Source organism: Bufo bufo, chromosome 3, assembly GCF_905171765.1.
Source record: "Bufo bufo chromosome 3, aBufBuf1.1, whole genome shotgun sequence".
Lineage (NCBI taxonomy): Eukaryota > Metazoa > Chordata > Amphibia > Anura > Bufonidae > Bufo > Bufo bufo.
In genome coordinates, this window is record NC_053391.1 from 687,007,007 (window position 1) to 687,027,787 (window position 20,781).

The following is a 20,781-nucleotide window of genomic DNA, read 5'->3' on the forward strand; positions in this document are numbered from 1 at the left end:
GCGATACATTCGACTAAAAAAAGGCCTGATGAGATGAGCTGCCTTGGGCTAAAAATGGTCCACACGCTGCTGTATTTTATCTTTGAATGCCGGATGACTTGCGTGACTTATCCGCCACCAACTAGAGTTCAAGCCGCAATGTTTTAGGGCACTTTCTGCCTGGGAAACATACATTTTTCTGGCTGCTGCTACAGCAGTGGCTGCAACAATACCTAACTTTTCAGGCATGTGGTGCTGCACTGTGGCTTCAAAAACAAAAACAAAAAAAAGGCACATACATGTGTCAATTCCCCTTCGTGATTGTTACCTTGTTGTGGTGAAGGGGCTTGCATATCACAATGAAGCGACCACCTCTATGAGTGTGTTGGCAATGGCAATGTTGGCACACCCCAGATGATAAGGTCGTTGCTTCATTGTGAACAGACCAAAAGCGATCGGCTGGATTTTGCATAGAAAAAACATTAATTTTCTTTGTGATCATCTAAGGTGATCCTTAAAGCCTACTAGGCCAACAATGGGCCCACACTGCAGAATCATTGTTTTCTGGGTCACTTAACTGTCACTGAACTATCTCAGCACGACCATAGGCTTTGAAAAAAACCCCATCGCCTGCAATCTCCCAAACGTGCGCACGAGCACAGTCATCACTACACCAAGATTGACGCATAGAGGTTTAAAAATTTATGTCATGAGTGTGTCAACTATATTGACAACTCTTTGCGGTTGTCTAAAATCTATTCCATACACGTCCCCTAATAGGGGACGTAACAGGGATTAAACTGATAGGAATAGTACTACTTAACACACCATCCGGTTTCCGGCTCTGATTGGAGCTTCAGATGTACACACACTGGCCACAGTTCCTGCTGCACAGGTGAATATAATTATACCTCATCTAATATCCTATATTTACTGACGCCCCAACACACAGTCCTTTACCCCTGAGGAAGCCGGATTGCTCCGGCGACACGCGTTGGGCGCTTGCTATGTTTCCAGGTCCACTGCACCAGCTAGATATGTAGGTTTGGCTCTTGATATTCGACCTTATGCTGGTCTATCTGTACCTTTATTTTAGTGGTCTTACCTTACCCTACATTTGCTATATGTGTTTTATTGTATTGTTTCATATGCTGGTTGATAACGCATACATTTACATGTGATAGTTCAGTGGACCTGTGTGTGTCGGTCTCATATATTGCACACCGCACTTTGTTCTATGTTGTATACAATTTTTTAATGCGTGTGTGTTGTTGTGTCCAATAAACTTTATATATTTTTATCCTTTACGGTTGGATGTGCATTTATGGGGTGGCTCTTTTTGACTCTCTTCTTGGGTCAGATGATTTGCCATATGTAGTTTTTCCACCCTTTGCACTCCTTTAAGTATTTGGTGTGCCCCCTGTCTCTTCAAACATACTTAACACACCACTCCTATCTGGTGGCACAGTATATTGCACGCGCAGTGCCCCAAATTGGACGTAGGAGGACCGACCAAGCATCTTTTTCCATCTCCCGGTTCCTAAAATCGATTCCATATACACGTCCCCTGATAGGGGACGTAACAGGGATTAAACTGATAAGAATAGTACTACTTAACACACCGCTCCTATCTGGTGGCACAGTAGATTGCACGCGCAGTGCCCCAAATTGGAAGTAGGAGGACCGACCAAGCATCTTTTTCCATCTCCCGGTTTCTAAAATCGATTCCATATACACGTCCCCTGATAGGGGACGTAACAGGGATTAAACTGATAAGAATAGTACTACTTAACACACCGCTCCTATCTGGTGGCACAGTAGATTGCACGCGCAGTGCCCCATATTGGACGTAGGAGGACCGACCAAGCATCTTTTTTTCCATCTCCCGGTTCCTAAAATTGATTCCATACACACGTCCCCTGGTAAGGGACGTAACAGGGATTAAACTGATAGGAATAGTACTACTTAACACACCTTATAATAACGCAGAGAGAGGCAATGCAGAGAGAGGAGTCTGAAGAAGAGGAGTCAGAGGAGGAAGGTGGCTTTGAGGAGGTGGAAGACCAACCACAGCAGGCGTCCCAGGGGGCTTGTTGTCACCTTTCGGGGACCCTTGGTGTTGTACGTGGCTGGGTGGAGGAAGAGACCTTCAATGACATCAGTGAGGACAAGGAACGGGACATGGCTAGCTTGGTATCAAACCTTGTGCAAATGGGGAGTTTGCGGTTGTTTGCGGTGCGTTAAATGGGGAGTTTGGTCTGTCACTGTGAAGCGGGCGTAACCCTTACACTACCTGATCGATACAACATCATACCTGATGTTTTAAAGCACGTTATTCCAAACAATTTAGGAATGTTAGGTGATTTATGCCCTTTATGGATTAAAACCAGACTCTGCGTCAACTATGTAATTTTCCATGGGAGTTTTGCCATGGATCCCCCTCCGGCATGCCACAGTCCAGGTGTTAGTCCCCTTGAAACAACTTTTCCATCACTATTGTGGCCAGAAAGAGTCCCTGTGGGTTTTAAAATTCACCTGCCTATTGAAGTCTATGGTGGTTCGCCCGGTTCGCCCGTTCGCGAACATTTGCGGAAATTCGCGTCCGCCGTTCTCGAACGGAAAATTTTATGTTCGCGACATCTCTATCCACCACATGGCATCAAAGCATTGAAAAAGGGGAACTGAACGCTTGGGTCCACAATCTGTGTCTGCGGGTCACACCACTGCCTCCTCTTCCCCTGTGTTACGTGCTGGACAATCCCTTGTCCAAGACGCAAGCCCAGATGCCTCCCTCCCTGCACCTGGACGTTTGCAAGCACCATCAGCGACCACATCCACTTCTGTGTCCCAGCGCAGCGTACAAATGTCTTACCCCAGGCATTTGAATGCAAGAGCAAATACCCAGCCACCCACCCACAGGCCATAGCACTAAATGCGCAACTTTCCAAATTATTGGCCCTGGAAATGTTGCCATTTAGGCTTGTGGACACCGAGGCCTTCCGCAGCCTGATTTCAGCGGCCGTCCCTCGTTACACAGTCCCCAGCCGCCACTATTTTTCATGGTGTGCCGTGCCCGCCTTACACCAGCATGTGTCCCGTAACATCACCCATGCCCTGAAGAATGCAGTTACTGGGAAGGTCCACCTAACTACTGACACATGGACAAGTGCTTTTGGCCAGAGACGCTACATTTCCCTGACGGCACACTGGGTGAATGTTGTGGAGGGCGGGAGTGAGTCGTACCCTGGGATGGCACAGGTGCTACCGACGCCAAGGATTGTGGGCCCTAATTTCATCAGGGTTTCTGACCACCTACGTAAGTGGCTCCAACCACCACTTCTCCTCCTTCACCTCCTCCACCACTTCCACCTCAGAATTATCCTCTTGCAGCACCAGTCAGCCATCAGTCGGTAGCTGGAAGCAGTGTAGCACTGCAGTGGGGAATCTTCGACAGGCCATGCTTAAGCTGATCTGCTTAGGGGACAAACAGCACACCGCCGCAGAGCTGTGGCAGGGGATAAGAGACCAGACTGAGCTGTGGCTCTCGCCACTCATCCTACAACCAGGCATGGTTGTGTCTGATAATGGCTGTAACATGGTGGCGGCTTTGGAGCTCGGCAAGCTGACACACATCCCATGCCTAGCCCAGGTCTTCAACTTAGTGGTTCAGCGGTTTCTCAAAACCTACCCCAATTTGCCTGAACTACTGGTGAAGGTGCGCCGCATGTGTGCCTATTTCCGCAAGTCATCGGCAGATTCCGCCGGTCTGTCAACACTGCAGCAGCGCTTAAAATTGCCAGCTCACCGACTGTTGTGTGACATGTTGGCCAGGCTTTGTCAGCAGCAGAGGGCAGTAGTGGAATACCAGCTGCAACATGGTCGTCGCTTTTCCAGTCAGCTTCAGCTTTTCACAAGCGAGGGCATGGATGTCTGACCTCTGTGAGGTTTTAAGAAACTTTAAGGAATCAACACAATTATCTGCGTCACCATCCCACTTCTGTGTCTACTCAAACGCATCGCTGCTCACAATTAAGGCTGACGATTTGCATGTGGAAGAGGTGGAAATGGGGGAAGACATTACACAGGGTGATAGCCAGACCACCCTTAGTTCATCTTCTCAGCGCAAATTGGATGATGATGATGAGGAGGAATAGGAGATGGTTGTCTCTGCTAGAGAGGGTAGTACCCATGGAAGTTTAATTTCATCTGTTCAGCGTGGATGGGCAGAAGAGGAGGAAGTGGATGAGGAGATTGAGAGTCATCCTTCTGATGACGACAGCAAAGTTTTGCCTGTTGGGACTCTGGCACGCATGGCTGACTTTATGTTAGGCTGCCTTTCCCGTGACCCACGCATTTCACTCATTTTGGACAACACCGATTACTGGTTGTTCACCTTTCTCGACCCCCACTACAAAGATAACTTCTCGTCTCTCATTCCTGTGGTAGAGAGGACGAGCAAAATGGTGCAATACCAGAAGGTCCTTGTGGAAAAATTGCTCCAAAAATTTCCAGCTGACAACGCTGGCGGTAGAGTACGTAGTTCCTTGGGCAACCGAGGAGGGAAGATGAGGGGAACACACAGCAGTTCCAACAGAGTCAGGGCAACACTCTCCAAAACCTGGGACAGTTTCATGGCACCCCACCAGCACCATCACCCTGATGCGTGGCCTAGTGTCACAAGTAGGGAAAAGTTTTGGAAGATGGTAAAGGAGTACGTAGCAGACCGTGTCAGCGTCCTCAATGATCCCTCTGTGTCTTACAACTACTGGGTGTCCAAACTGGACACGTAGCACGAACTGGGGCTCTACGCCTCGGAGGTGCTGGCCTGCCCTGCCGCCAGCGTTTTGTCAGAGCGTGTATTTAGTGCTGCTGGGGGCATAATAACTGATAAGCGTATCCGCCTGTCAACTGAAAATGCTGACAGGTTGACTTTTATCAAAATGAACAAGGATTGCCCCTAACTTCTCTACTCCACCAGAGGAAAGCGGCTAAACATAAAGGCACTTTAAATGTGTTTTTTAGAATGTACTGAATACACTGTATTCCCATGCACCCCTTCCACCACAAAAAAGGGTATATGGTTCAATCTTCTTTTTCTCATCCTCCTCCACCTCCTTTTCCATCATATCAACATGCCTATTAGCCTGCCCTCGCTCCAAATGTTGTAGATGGTCGGCTCACCTGCAGGCCCTCGCATATAATGTTTTAGAGGGTCAGCTCACCAGCAGGCCCACACCTACAATCTTTTAGAGGGCCAGCTCACCTGCAGGCCCTCATATGTAATATTTTATAGGGTCAGCTTGCCAGCAGGCCCTCACCTACAATCTTTTAGAGGGTCAGATCACCAGCAGGCCCTCACCTACAATCTTTTAGAGGGTCAGCTCACCTGCAGGCCCTCGCATATAATGTTTTTGAGGGTCAGCTCACCAGCAGGCCCTCAACCATAATGTTTTATAGGGTCAGCTCACCAGCAGGCCCTCACGTACAATCTTTTAGAAGGTCAGCTCACCAGCAGGCCCTCACCTACAATCTTTTAGAGGGTCAGCTGACCTGCAGGCCCTCGCATATACTGTTTTAGAGGGTCAGCTCACCAGCAGGCCCTTACCAACAGTCTATTAGAGGGTCATCTCACCTGCAGGCCCTCTCATATCATGTTTTTGAGGGTCAGCTCACCAGCAGGCCCTCAACCATAATGTGTTACAGGGTCAGCTCACCAGCAGGCCCTTACCTACAATCTTTTAGAGGGTCAGCTCACCAGCAGGCCCTCGCATACAATGTTTTAGATTGTCAGATCAGCAGCAGGCACTCGCCCCCTCATGTTTTAGAGGGTAAGCTCAGCAGCAGACCCTCACCCCTAATGTTTTAGATGGTCAGATCAGCAGCAGGTCCTCGCCCCTAATGTTTTAGAGGGTAAGCTCAGCAACAGACCCTTACCCCTAATGTTTTAGATGGTCAGATCAGCAGCAGGCCCTCTCCCCTAATGTTTTAGAGGGTAAGCTCAGCAGCAGACCCTCACCCCTAATGTTTTAGATAGTCAGATCAACAGCAGGCCATCGCCCCTAATGTTTTAAATGGTCAGCTCAGCAACAGGCCCTTGCCCCTAATGTTTTAGAGGGTCACCAGCAGGCCATCGATCATAATTTTTCAAGGGTGCATGATGCCCTCCTTTATGTGTAATAAAGGGTGTATTGGAGTGCCGGATCCTTGTAATTTTTGGAATCCCTTTCACTTAGTGCATAGGCTTTATGAGTGTAGGAGTCCTACTACCTGAACAATTGTACCACAATGTGAATGAGGCCCTCCTTTATGTGATATACAGGTTGTATCGGAGCGTCTCTTCCTTGTAATTTTTGGCAGCACTTGCACTTTATATACAAGTAAATGTACAGGAAAGAATGTTTCCTAACAATTTTTCCTCTAAAATCGATTTTATCTTCGGTTTAGTGCGTATTATTGTCAGTCTGTAAAAGTAGCGTACTACTCGGACAACATCATTCCCAGCAGCGACCTGGGAGTCCAAGATGCATCCAGACATCCTCCTCATGCTGTTCCAGAACCATTTCGGTGGTGTTTCCATCAATTTCTGACCTTTTCCTATGAACCAGACGCCCTCCCCTCTTCAGAGCAGGGGGTGCCTGGTTTAATGCTCGGGTTCTCCCATTGATTTCCATTGTGCTGGGTAGAGCACCCGAGCACCCGAACACCCGAGTACTTTGGTGCTCAATAAACACTAGTATTTTGTTTATGTATTGTTTCACTGAAGTTTTTTTCCGTTTATATTGTGTATATATGAGGTTTGGTGTTAGGTGGGGTGGTAATTCAAGGGGAAGGGGAGTGTGTTCATGGACTTTTTGGACTTTGGAACTGCTCACTAGCCTGACCTGGTCTATGGACATGGACTGCGAGTATGAGGGGTGGGACCAACACTCTGGCTAGTGTGGGGGAAGGGGGTTGGTGGGCGTGGGTGTATATAGGGTATATAGTTCTGTTTATATCGTGTGTGTATAATTTAAATTTATTTTTTTATTATTGTTGCGATGATATAAATGGTTTATTCGGCAACTGGACCAGCTCGTTTTCTGTGATTATTTGTATATAATTGGTGTAGGGTGGTATTATGTATATAATATGATGGGTGTCCTGGGTGGGGATGGTGTATGTATAGTATTGGGGGGAAAAGTGGAAAAAATGTTGTGATGTAGGGTCAGTGTATATATGTATGTGTGTAGTTGGTGTATGTCTATAATGCAATATTGTATATGTTTGTATATCTGTGTGTAAGTATGATAATAGTATTGGTATTGGAGTGAGTGGCTGGACCAGTGTTAGTTTTATTTATTGTTTGGTTGTGTTTGATATTTTGTTATGATTATGTTTGTTATTAGAAATATTGTTACATTGTGTTATTGTTATTAGTGATGAGCGGCAGGGGTCATATTCGAATTCGCGATATTTCGTGAATATTTCATAGAATATTCGTTGAATATTCGCAAATTCTAATATTCGTTAGGAATAGTGTTGATTGCGAATTTTCGTAATGCGAATTTTTGTAATGAGAATTTTCGTAATGCGAATTTTCGTAATGAGAATCAATGAGATTGTGAAAACTCAGATCCGATGGTATATTCTAACCCCTAGGCGTTCCCATGGTGACGGGGACGCTTGTCGGAGAGGAGTATGCCAAAGTGGAACAACTGTACAGATTAAAAAAAAAAAAGACGAATATTCTAAAAAACAAATATTTTCGTTTTTTAGAATATTCGTAATTTTCTAATACAAGAATATATAGCAATATAGCGAATATTCGAAAAAAATAAAAAACGAATATAGAGCAATTTAGCCAATATAGTGCTATAATCCTTTTTGTCTAATAGTTGTAATTTTTTTCTCATCTGGAGTTCAGATTGGAAAAAAATTACAACTATTAAAAAAAAATATTATAGCACTATATTAGCTAAATTGCTCTATATTAGTTTTTTTTCTCTATATTGCTATATATTCTTGTTTTAGAATATTACGAATATTCGTCTTTTTTTTTTATCTGTACAGTTGTTCCACTTTGGCATACTCCTCCCCGCCAAGCGTCCCCATCACCATGGGAACGCCTGGGGGTTAGAATATACCATTGGATCTGAGTTTTCATGATCTCTTTGATTCTCATTACAAAAATTAGCATTACGAAAATTCGGATTATGAAAATTCGCAATCAACACTACTCCTAAAGTCAAAAAGATATTGCAGCCTTCTCTATGGCACACAAGTTAGAAGCAGGGAGGGATCATGGGTACTGATTAAAAAAAAATCTAGAATATTTGAAATTACAAATATATCACTATATTCTAAATATTCGCGAATTCTCGAAGTGCCAATATCCGCAATAAAAATTCTGAATTCGAATATTCGTGATCAACACTATTTGTTTTGTTTTATAATTTTATAATAAAAGAAATACAGGATGTAACTTAGGATCAGTGCAGGATAAGTAATGTATGTACACAGTGACTGAACCAGCAGAATAGTGAGTGCAGCTCTGGAGTATAATACAGGATGTAACTCAGGATCAGTACAGGATAAGTAATGTAATGTATGTACACAGTGACTGCACCAGCAGAATAGTTAGTGCAGCTCTGGGGTATAATACAGGATGTAACTCAGGATCAGTACAGGATAAGTAATGTATGTACACAGTGACTGCACCAGCAGAATAGCGAGTGCAGCTCTGGAGTATAATACAGGATGTAACTCAGGATCAGTACAGGATAAGTAATGTATGTACACAGTGACTGCACCAGCAGAATAATGAATGCAGCTCTGGAGTATAATACAGGATGTAACTCAGGATCAGTGCAGGATAAGTAATGTATGTACACAGTGACTCCACCAGCAGAATAGTGAGTGCAGCTCTGGAGTATAATACAGGATGTAACTCAGGGTCAGTACATGATAAGTAATGTAATGTATGTACACAGTGACTGCACCAGCAGAATAGTGAGTGCAGCTCTGGAGTATAATACAGGATGTAACTCAGGGTCAGTACATGATAAGTAATGTAATGTATGTACACAGTGACTCCACCAGCAGAATAGTGAGTGCAGCTCTGGAGTATAATACAGGATGTAACTCAGGATCAGTACAGGATAAGTAATGTAATGTATGTACACAGTGACTGCACCAGCAGAATAGTGAGTGCAGCTCTGGAGTATAATACAGGATGTAACTCAGGATCAGTACAGGATAAGTAATGTATGTACACAGTGACTCCACCAGCAGAATAGTGAGTGCAGCTCTGGAGTATAATACAGGATGTAACTCAGGATCAGTACAGGATAAGTAATGTAATGTATGTACACAGTGACTGCACCAGCAGAATAGGGAGTGCAGCTCTGGAGTATAATACAGGATGTAACTCAGGATCAGTACAGGATAAGTAATGTAATGTATGTACACAGTGACTGCACCAGCAGAATAGTGAGTGCAGCTCTGGAGTATAATACAGGATGTAACTCAGGATCAGTACAGGATAAGTAATGTAATGTATTATACACAGTGACTGCACCAGCAGAATAGTGAGTGCAGCTCTGGAGTATAATACAGGATGTAACTCAGGATCAGTACAGGATAAGTAATGTAATGTATGTACACAGTGACTGCACCAGCAGAATAGTGAGTGCAGCTCTGGAGTATAATACAGGATGTAACTCAGGATCAGTACAGGATAAGTAATGTATGTACACAGTAACTCCACCAGCAGAATAGTGAATGCAGCTCTGGAGTATAATACAGGATGTAACTCAGGATCAGTACAGGATAAGTAATGTATGTACACAGTGACTGCACCAGCAGAATAGTGAGTGCAGCTCTGGAGTATAATACAGGATGTAACTTAGGATCAGTGCAGGATAAGTAATGTATGTACACAGTGACTGAACCAGCAGAATAGTGAGTGCAGCTCTGGAGTATAATACAGGATGTAACTCAGGATCAGTACAGGATAAGTAATGTATGTACACAGTGACTGCACCAGCAGAATAGTGAGTGCAGCTCTGGAGTATAATACAGGATGTAACTTAGGATCAGTGCAGGATAAGTAATGTATGTACACAGTGATCCCACCAGCAGAATAGTGAGTGCAGCTCTGGAGTATAATACAGGATGTAACTTAGGATCAGTGCAGGATAAGTAATGTATGTACACAGTGACTGAACCAGCAGAATAGTGAGTGCAGCTCTGGAGTATAATACAGGATGTAACTCAGGATCAGTACAGGATAAGTAATGTAATGTATGTACACAGTGACTGCACCAGCAGAATAGTTAGTGCAGCTCTGGGGTATAATACAGGATGTAACTCAGGATCAGTACAGGATAAGTAATGTATGTACACAGGGACTGCACCAGCAGAATAGTGAGAGCAGCTCTGGAGTATAATACAGGATGTAACTCAGGATCAGTACAGGATAAGTAATGTATGTACACAGTGACTGCACCAGCAGAATAGTGAGTGCAGCTCTGGAGTATAATACAGGATGTAACTCAGGATCAGTGCAGGATAAGTAATGTATGTACACAGTGACTCCACCAGCAGAATAGTGAGTGCAGCTCTGGAGTATAATACAGGATGTAACTCAGGGTCAGTACATGATAAGTAATGTAATGTATGTACACAGTGACTGCACCAGCAGAATAGTGAGTGCAGCTCTGGAGTATAATACAGGATGTAACTCAGGATCAGTGCAGGATAAGTAATGTATGTACACAGTGACTCCACCAGCAGAATAGTGAGTGCAGCTCTGGAGTATAATACAGGATGTAACTCAGGATCAGTACAGGATAAGTAATGTAATGTATGTACACAGTGACTCCACCAGCAGAATAGTAAGTGCAGCTCTGGAGTATAATACAGGATGTAACTCAGGATCAGTACAGGATAAGTAATGTATGTACACAGTGACTGCACCAGCAGAATAGTGAGTGCAGCTCTGGAGTATAATACAGGATGTAACTCAGGATCAGTGCAGGATAAGTAATGTATGTACACAGTGACTCCACCAGCAGAATAGTGAGTGCAGCTCTGGAGTATAATACAGGATGTAACTCAGGGTCAGTACATGATAAGTAATGTAATGTATGTACACAGTGACTGCACCAGCAGAATAGTGAGTGCAGCTCTGGAGTATAATACAGGATGTAACTCAGGGTCAGTACATGATAAGTAATGTAATGCATGTACACAGTGACTCCACCAGCAGAATAGTGAGTGCAGCTCTGGAGTATAATACAGGATGTAACTCAGGATCAGTACAGGATAAGTAATGTAATGTATGTACACAGTGACTGCACCAGCAGAATAGTGAGTGCAGCTCTGGAGTATAATACAGGATGTAAGTTAGGATCAGTACAGGATAAGTAATATATGTAAACAGTGACTCCACCAGCAGAATAGTGAGTGCTGCTCTGGAGTATAAGGCTCCATTCACACGTCCACAAATGGGTCCGCATCCGTTCCGCAATTTTGCGGAACGGGTGCGGATCCATTCATTTTCTATGGGGACTAAATGGATGCGGACAGCACACAGTGTGCTGTCAGCATCCGCATTTGCGGAGTGCGGCCCCAATCTTCAGGTCCGCGGCTCCGCAAAAGATAGAACATGTCCTATTCTTGTCCGCAGATTGCGGACAAGAATAGGCATTTCTATATGGGTGCCAGGCGGGTGTGTTGTGGATCTGCAATTTGCGGGTCCGCAGCACACCACGGACGTGTGAATGGAGCCTAATACAGAATGTAACTCAGGATTAGTACAGGATAAGTAATGTAATGTATGTACACAGTGACTGCACCAGCAGAATAGTGAGTGCAGCTCTGGAGTATAATACAGAATGTAACTCAGGATCAGTACAGGATAAGTAATGTATGTACACAGTGACTGCACCAGCAGAATAGTGAGTGCAGCTCTGGAGTATAATACAGGATGTAACTGAGGATCAGTACAGGATAAGTAATGTAATGTATGTACACAGTGACTGCACCAGCAGAATAGTGAGTGCAGCTCTGGAGTATAATACAGGATGTAACTCAGGATCAGTATGGGATAAGTAATGTAATGTATGTACACAGTGACTCCAGCAGAATAGTGAGTGCAGCTCTGGAGTATAATACAGGATGTAACTCAGGATCAGTACAGGATAAGCAATGTATGTACACAGTGACTCCACCAGCAGAATAGAGAGTGCAGCTCTGGAGTATAATGCAGGATGTAACTCAGGATCAGTACAGGATAAGTAATGTAATGTATGTACACAGTGACTGCACCAGCAGAATAGTGAGTGCAGCTCTGGAGTATAATACAGGATGTAAGTTAGGATCAGTACAGGGTTGTACACAGTGACTCCACTTCGCTTTCCCTTATAGACTACAAAGAATTAGCAATTAATAATGCATTAGCAAGAAAATAAGTATTTGGTACACTGGCAATTTTGCAAGTTTTCCCACCTACAAAGAATGGAGGGATCTGTAATTAATATTGTAGGTACATTTCAAGTGTGAGAGACAGAATCTTAAAATCAGAATCAGTTTTAGATAGTGAGCATTAGAGTCTGATGGTGTGAAGTGGCTCCCTATGAGTCAAGATCCGACTTTCCAACAAGCCTTGTGATTTGACAAGAGAATATAGACAAGCGAGATATCTATCTGTAGACAGGTTTTGTGGTGCTTGCACCTGATCAGTACGGAGTAGTAATCTGGCTGGCTGGGTGCGATGACTTGAACGTAGCTTAAAAGGGTTCTGCAGTTTGTTTAAAATGATGATCTGTTCTCTGTTCACTTGAACAGAGCTTAGCCACGCCCAGTCCATTGATACAAGTCGTGACGTCACTGGGCCTGCGGTAAACAGTGAGATGGCCGCGGCGCTGCTGGAGCGCCGCTGCCTTCTCAAACAGCTGATCGGTCAGATACTGATGATCTATCCAGAGGATAGATCATCAGTTTAAAAAAACTGCATTACCCCTTTAAGCAGGGTGCTGAATCTCCTTAAAGAGACCAGTCCTGTATTGACTAGCCCCTCATGATACATAATACCCACAGCAAAAATCTACCTTACATTACCCGGGTACCCTTCTATAATGGCAGGAAGAGGAGGAGGACACAGCAGTAGAATGGAAAGAGGGGGTGGAGCCAGCATAAAGATCCGCACAGAAAGTCCTGATACTACATAATACAACATAACTGATACTAAGTAATAAAATATACTGGGGGACATTTAGCAATGCTTTTACGCCATAATTGTACTGCTGAATGCTTTATACTTCTCCACAACTTTATCCCTGACCTGTCTGGTGTGTTCCTTGGTTTTAATGATACTGTTTGATCACTCATGTTTTATAACAAACCTTTAAGGCCTTTACAAAACAGCTGTAGTTATTCTAAGAATACATTACACATAGTTGGATTTTATATCAGAGTACAGAGGGCTGAATACAAATGTACATCACACCTTTCAGATTTGTATTTATTCAAAATTTTGAAAACCATCTATCATTTACTTTTCACTTCACAAATACTTTTTGTCAGTCTATCACTTAAACTCCCAGTAAAATACATTTAATTGTTGGGTGTAATGTGAAAAATGTGGAAAAGTTCAAAGGGTATGAATACTTTTTCAAGGCACTGTATATAAATAATGGAATCTCTGTATTGATAGTATACATACAGTGGATATAAAAAGTCTACACACCCCTGTTAAAATGTCCGGTTTCTGTGATGTAAAAAAATGAGACAAAGATAAATAATTTCAGAACTTTTTCCACCTTTAATGTGACCTATAAACTGTACAACTCAATTGAAAAACAAACTGAAATCTTTTAGGCGGAGGGAATAAAACTAAAAAACTAAAATAATGTGGTTGCATAAGTGTGCACACCCTCTTATAACTGGGGATGTAGCTGTGTTAAGAATTAAGCAATCACATTCAAAATCATGTTAAAGGGTTTCTACCACCAGAAATACTGTTATGTAGCTGACTGATATAGCGATGCGCCAATGTCAGCACTACATAACAGTATGTTTCTAACATTAGTCCCTGCAGCCGTTTTTCTAAAAAAATTCACTTTTAGTATATGCTAATGAGCCTCTAGGTGCTATGTGGGCGTAAAATCAGCACCTAGTGGCTCTGTCCACTCACGCTTTATCCCGCCCAGGTCCAGTGTTCTGCCCGCCCAGCTCCTCTTGATTGATGCCACTGTTCCCTGCATTGTTGGCGAAATCCCGCGCCTGCGCCGTTCACTTCTGTCTTCGGCGCAGGCGCAGTGAGTGAATGATGCGATCCTGGTGCCGGATTCCTCACTGCGCCTGCGCCGACTACGTCACATTGAGGAAGCCGGCATCAGGAGAGCGGCCTTCACTCACTGCGCCTGCGCCGAAGACAGAAGTGAACGGCGCAGGCGCGGGATTTCGGCAGCGATGCGGCGGACCGTGCCATCAATCAAGAGGAGCTGGGCGGGCAGAACAGGGGACCTGGGCGGGATAATGGGTGAGTGGACGGAGCCTCTAGGTACTGATGTTACGCCCACATAGCACCTAGAGACTCATTAGCATATAATAAAAGTGCTTTTTTTTACAAAAATGGCTGCAGGGACTAATGTTAGAAACATGCAGTGCTGACATTAGCGCATCGCTCATGTCAGTCAGCTACATAACAGTATTTCTGGTGGTAGAAACCCTTTAAATAGGAGTCAGCATACACCGGCCATCATGTAAAGTGCCTCTGATTAACCCCAAATAAAGTTCAGCTGCTCTAGTTGGTCTTTCCTGAAATTTTCTTAGTCGCATCCCACAGCAGAAGCCATGGTCCACAGAGAGCTTCCAAAGCATCAGAGGGATCTCATTGTAAGGCCTCTTTCACACGACCGTATGGCTATTTCAGTGTTTTGCGGTCCGTTTTTCACGGATCCGTTGTTCCATTTTTTGTTTCCGTTGTGTTTCCGTTTCCGTTCCGTTTTTCCGTATGGCATATACAGTATACAGTAATTACATAGAAAAAATTGGGCTGGGCATAACATTTTCAATAGATGGTTCCACAAAAACGGAACGGATACGGAAGACATACGGATGCATTTCCGTATGTGTTCCGTTTTTTTTTGCGGACCCATTGAATGGAGCCACGGAATGTGATTTGCGGGCAATAATAGGACATGTTCTATCTTTCAACGGAACGGAAAAACGAAAATACGGAAACGGAATGCATACGGAGTACATTCCGTTTTTTTGTCGGAACCATTGAAACGTCCCCCAAAACGTAAAAAAAAAACGGGAGTGTGAAAGAGGCCTTAGAAGGTATCAGTCAGGAGAAGGGTACAAAAGAATTTCCAAGGCATTAGATCTACCATGGAACACAGTGAAGACAGTCATCATCAAGTGGAGAAAATATGGCACAACTGTGACTTTACCAAGAACTGGACGTCCCTCCAAAATGGATGAAAAGACGAGAAGAAAACTGATCTGGGAGGCGACCAAGAGGCCTACAGCAACATTAAAGGAGCTGCAGGAATATCTGGCAAGTCCTGGCTGTGTGGTACGTGTGACAACAATCTCCCGTATTCTTCATATGTCTGGGCTATGGGGTAGAGTGGCAAGACGAAAGCCTCTTCTTAAGAAGAAAAACATCCAAGCCAGGCTACATTTTTCAAAAACACATCTGAAGTTTCCCAAAAGCATGTGGGAAAAGGTGCTATGGTCTGATGAAACCAAGGTTCAACTTTTTGGCCAGAATTGCAAAAGATATGTTTGGCGCAAAAACAACACTGCACATCACCAGAAGAACCCCATCCCCACAGTGAAGCCTGGTGGTGGCAGCATCATGCCAAGGGGCTGTTCTTCTTCAGCTGGAACTGGGGCCTAAGTTAAGCTAGAGGGAATTATGAACAGTTCCAAATACCAGTCAATATTGACACAAAACCTTCAGGCTTCTGTTAGAAAGCTGAACATAAAGAGGAACTTCATCTTTCAGCAAGACAACGACCCAAAGCATACATCCAAATCAACAAAGGAATGGCTTCACCAGAAGAAGAGTAAAGTTTTGGAATGGCCCAGCCAGAGCCCAGACCAGCATCCGATTGAAAATGGTGGAAAAAGTTCTGAAATGATTTATCTTTGTCTCATTTTTTTACATCACAGAAACCTGACATTTTAACAGGGGTGTGTAGACTTTTTATATCCACTGTATATATCTAATATATAAGGCTGAGTGTATATATGTCCTCTAAAGGAATCCGCATCGTCGCATTTACAATAACAAAATTTGGCACACAGGTACATCAGGTGTCTGGGAAGGTTTTAGACCAGGGGGGTAGGCTGCTGTGGAGGTCCCATTTTAAGGAGACGGGGCACTGTGGGGGTGGGGGGGTGGGGGGGTGTCAGTGTTAAGGGGCGGGATGCTGTAGAGGTCACTGTTATGGGGGATAGTGTCGATATCTTTTAACAACAAACACAAACATTAAATTAAATAGACAAAATATATCAGTGCGAAGCCGGGTCCTTCTGCTAATATATATATATAATGGCCCATCTGCATTAGTAGTATACATGTAAAGCACCCTTTGCATTGGTAGTATATACAGTACAGAACAAAAGTATGGACACACCGTCTCATTCAAAGAGTTTTCTTTATTTTCATGACTATGAAAATTGTAGATTCACACTGAAGGCATCAAAACTATGAATTAACACATGTGGAATTATATACATAACAAACAAGTGTGAAACAACTGAAAATATGTCATATTCTAGGTTCTTCAAAGTAGCCACCTTTTGCTTTGATTACTGCTTTGCACACTCTTGGCATTCTCTTGATGAGCTTCAAGAGGTAGTCCCCTGAAATGGTTTTCACTTCACAGGTGTGCCCTGTCAGGTTTAATAAGTGGGATTTCTTGCCTTATAAATGGGTTGGGACCATCAGTTGCATTGAGGAGAAGTCAGGTGGATACACAGCTGATAGTCCTACTGAATAGACTGTTAGAATTTGTATTATGGTATTATGGCAAGAAAAAAGCAGCTAAGTAAAGAAAAACGAGTGGCCATCATTACTTTAAGAAATGAAGGTCAGTCATTCAGCCGAAAAATTGGGAAAACTTTGAAAGTAAGGGCTATTTGACCATGAAGGAGAGTGATGGGGTGCTGCGCCAGATGACCTGGCCTCCACAGTCACCGGACCTGAACCCAATCGAGATGGTTTGGGGTGAGCTGGACCGCAGAGTGAAGGCAAAAGGGCCGACAAGTGCTAAGCATCTCTGGGAACTCCTTCAAGACTGTTGGAAAACCATTTCAGGGGACTACCTCTTGAAGCTCATCAAGAGAATGCCAAGAGTGTGCAAAGCAGTAATCAAAGCAAAAGGTGGCTACTTTGAAGAACCTAGAATATGACATATTTTCAGTTGTTTCACACTTGTTTGTTATGTATATAATTCCACATGTGTTAATTCATAGTTGTGATGCCTTCATAGTCATGAAAATAAAGAAAACTCTTTGAATGAGAAGGTGTGTCCAAACTTTTGGTCTGTACTGTATATATATATTTGTGTAAGGGGCTTACGGTAGTACAGTGAAGAGCCCTGGGAAAGCAGGGAATGAGTGCAGTCGGTTGTGGTGTGCCGAAACCGAGGATGAGGTAGGCCTGAGAAAGAAGAGGGCCTACCCAAGGAAAAGATGTGGAAGAAATGAGTTGTAAATGAGTGGAGTGGTGGGAGGGTCAAAAGCTCAGACCTCAATGATGCAGGAGCCAGGTAAGGGGAGTGCCCTAAATAGGCTGGAGGCGGACCTCAGCCCCTCCCACAAATCCAGACAATCTGCCTTAATACTTGTGTAAGGGGCTTACGGTAGTACAGTGAAGAGCCCTGGGAAAGCAGGGAATGAGTGCAGTCGGTTGTGGTGTGCCGAAACCGAGGATGAGGTAGGCCTGAGAAAGAAGAGGGCAAAAATGGAAATGAACCAGTTTATTGTAGCCAACTGATGTATCAATAGCTTAACCCGACATGTTTTGGAAAGCTACTCTTAACTCTTGTGTTGGATTGGGAATGTATTGCGCGTAAGCGGATGACTCCCAGCTCCCCAATTCCCTGATGACATGAGTGAGGATGTTGGCACTGGAGGCCGTGGACGTGGCTCCAATGCGAAAGGAGTGCCCTGAGTAGTTGGCTGCGTTGAGGCCTAGTTGTGTGAGGGATGACCCGGCATGGGTCATGAAGGTGGTGGTGGTGAGTACCGAACCATGTAGTTGAAGTAGCGGTTGAGAGGGTAGAACTTGTGATGCTGATTGTAAGCATCCAGAACCCTGACTGGACACCCTCTGTTGTGCGTGGGGTAATATGAAATGTTGACGGGTAAGTGCTGACTATTCCTGGAGTGAGGTAAGGACAGGATGTAGTGAACCATGTGTTTTGACAAGTGGGAGACAAGAAGACAAGGTGAGGTTCGGGTCATGGAGGCTGTAGTGAATTTCCCGGAACTCAGGAATACGTAGAAGGCCAAGTAAATTGCCATTTTGATGATGGAGTTGGTATCTGTTTCAAGAGGCGTGGCGTCCAGCAAGTCGGATAATGCTTTGAAGATATGATTGATTATGGGTAGCCTTTGGGCTGGACGTGCGGGTTCCGTTTCCTGAATACCTCTGAGTATGGATTTGATCTGGTGAGAGGACATGAAGCTGATGTTATTGGGGTGTATGATTGGCATATGATGTTGAAATGCCCGTGAGATATGGTTTGATGGTGTTGTATGACATTTGAGTTTGAGGTGGCAAAAGAAGCCAACCCCGGAAGAGACGTCATGAAAAAAGGGGGTGCGTGATGTTGTGTTCCCACAGGACCTGTGTATTGTCTGACAATGCTAAGCGGGACAAAGACTGGCTATGCCGCATGATGCCTTCTAATCCAGAATGAGCTATTTAAAATGATGGAGTGATGGAGGCCGTGGGTGACGCTGATGGGAGAGCTTGATGAAATGCCTGAAATTTGACGCGAGACAGATTGTCAGCTGCCGTATTGCACACCCCCGGGACATGGAAACAATGTAAGAAGAAATTATTGCAAGCGGCCAACCAAGGAAGTCTCCGCAGAAACCTCACGATTGTGAGAGATTTGGAACGATCCTGTTGATGATCTGGCAGGTCGTATGGTTGTCTGAATAGCACCGGACCGACATGTTTGCCCATGAATGACCCTACGCTACGGCAGCCGCCACGATGGGGTAGATCTTGAAAAGCGCTGAGGCAGTGGAGAATCCTTCCAAACCCCGGACCGCAGGAGGCCAGCTGCCCCACAGCCAATCGTTCCCAAAATGGCCGCGAAGCCTGTGGTAGATGCCGCATCTGACCAGATAGAGGGGGAAGAGTCCGACGGCTGAGGGAGAAACAAGCTCCCGCCATTCCAGGTGGACAGAAATCTCCCCCACATGCCCAGACCTGCCGCAGCGTGGGCATCCAGGGACAACCTGTGCGAGTCGTGTAGGAAAAAAGGGGGGAGGTGCAGGAGCCGTGATATAAATGAGCGACCCTGAGGTGGATGCGCATGGCAAAGATCAGGGAGCCCAGCAGGGACTGCAGTTCTTTGCGGTTGCCGGTGCTGAGTTGAAGGTAGTTGTCTATGTGGGCGAGAATGTCCTGGATCCTCCCGGATGGCAAACTGGCTTGCATTGAGGCTGAATCCAACTGGGTACCCAGGAAAGGTGATGACCGTGTCTGGCCCTTCTGTCTTCTTGGTGGCGATGGGTACCCCAGGTTCCTCCTCCGGTATTATGTGCGCCGGGCTGACTTCTTGGTCCTCCAGGCTAACGGTCGACGTGATCACTGGCAACCTGGCCGGCGCCGGTGACGCTGCCGGTGGTGGCCCTGCCAAGGAGAGGGTCGCGGTGACCGATTCCAGCCTCTCCAACCTGGCGTTGACTTTAGACATGGATGACATTTAGAGAGGACAGCATGGTATGTATATCCCCTGTGCTGGACTGGCTAGGTCCTTCCCCTGCCTCCCTGTTATCGATTGGCGTGCGCAGCAGCCGGAAAAGCTCTGCTTTCCTCGCCGTGGCGGGGAAGGGAACATGCCGTCACCTTAACTCTGTCGTTATGCGCGGGATTGTCTAGGATCTGATGGGTGCTGGACTGGCTAGACCGTCTCCCTGGGTAGCAGTGACGGATCTAGCAGGGGTGCCAGGTAGGGAGAAGTTCTCTATCCCTTCCAGAGACATAGTAAAACAAAACAGTTGATTAGCTTTGGGGAAACACAGGATCGTGCTGGCAAGCTAGCTAGGCCGGACGGCGAAAAAATTATACTTGCATGGTGACAGATGAGGCCCTGCTAATTTGCCAAGCGGCTTGAGAGGCTCTACCTATGATTTGGCGCGAGGGGTTAATGAGGCCACTTGTGGTAGTGGCAGGAGCGTTGGCCTCTCGGTGACTGTAAGACAGGACTAGGGGAAGGGAGTGACAGGTGAGGCCCTCTCTATGCAACACGTGAGGCGGCTTACTAACGAGGTGGCGCGTTGGGCGGGTGCCTCTGTACGTTTGAGGCGGGGTGTCGGCCTCGCGGGACCACTAACTGCTGGCGAAGCCAAGAAGGGGGTAACCTAGTGGGATGATGGTGCCCCTAACGCCAGCACGCTGACCCTAACGGGATCATTCGAAATGTAAGGAAGACTTTTGTTGATGAGCAGGTGAACGTACCTGGTAGTAAGAAAATTCTCCGGATACATGGTAGTGCAAAATACAATATAGGTTGACCGCCTGAAAAAAGGGGGGAGGGTAGACATAAAATAGTGTGATGA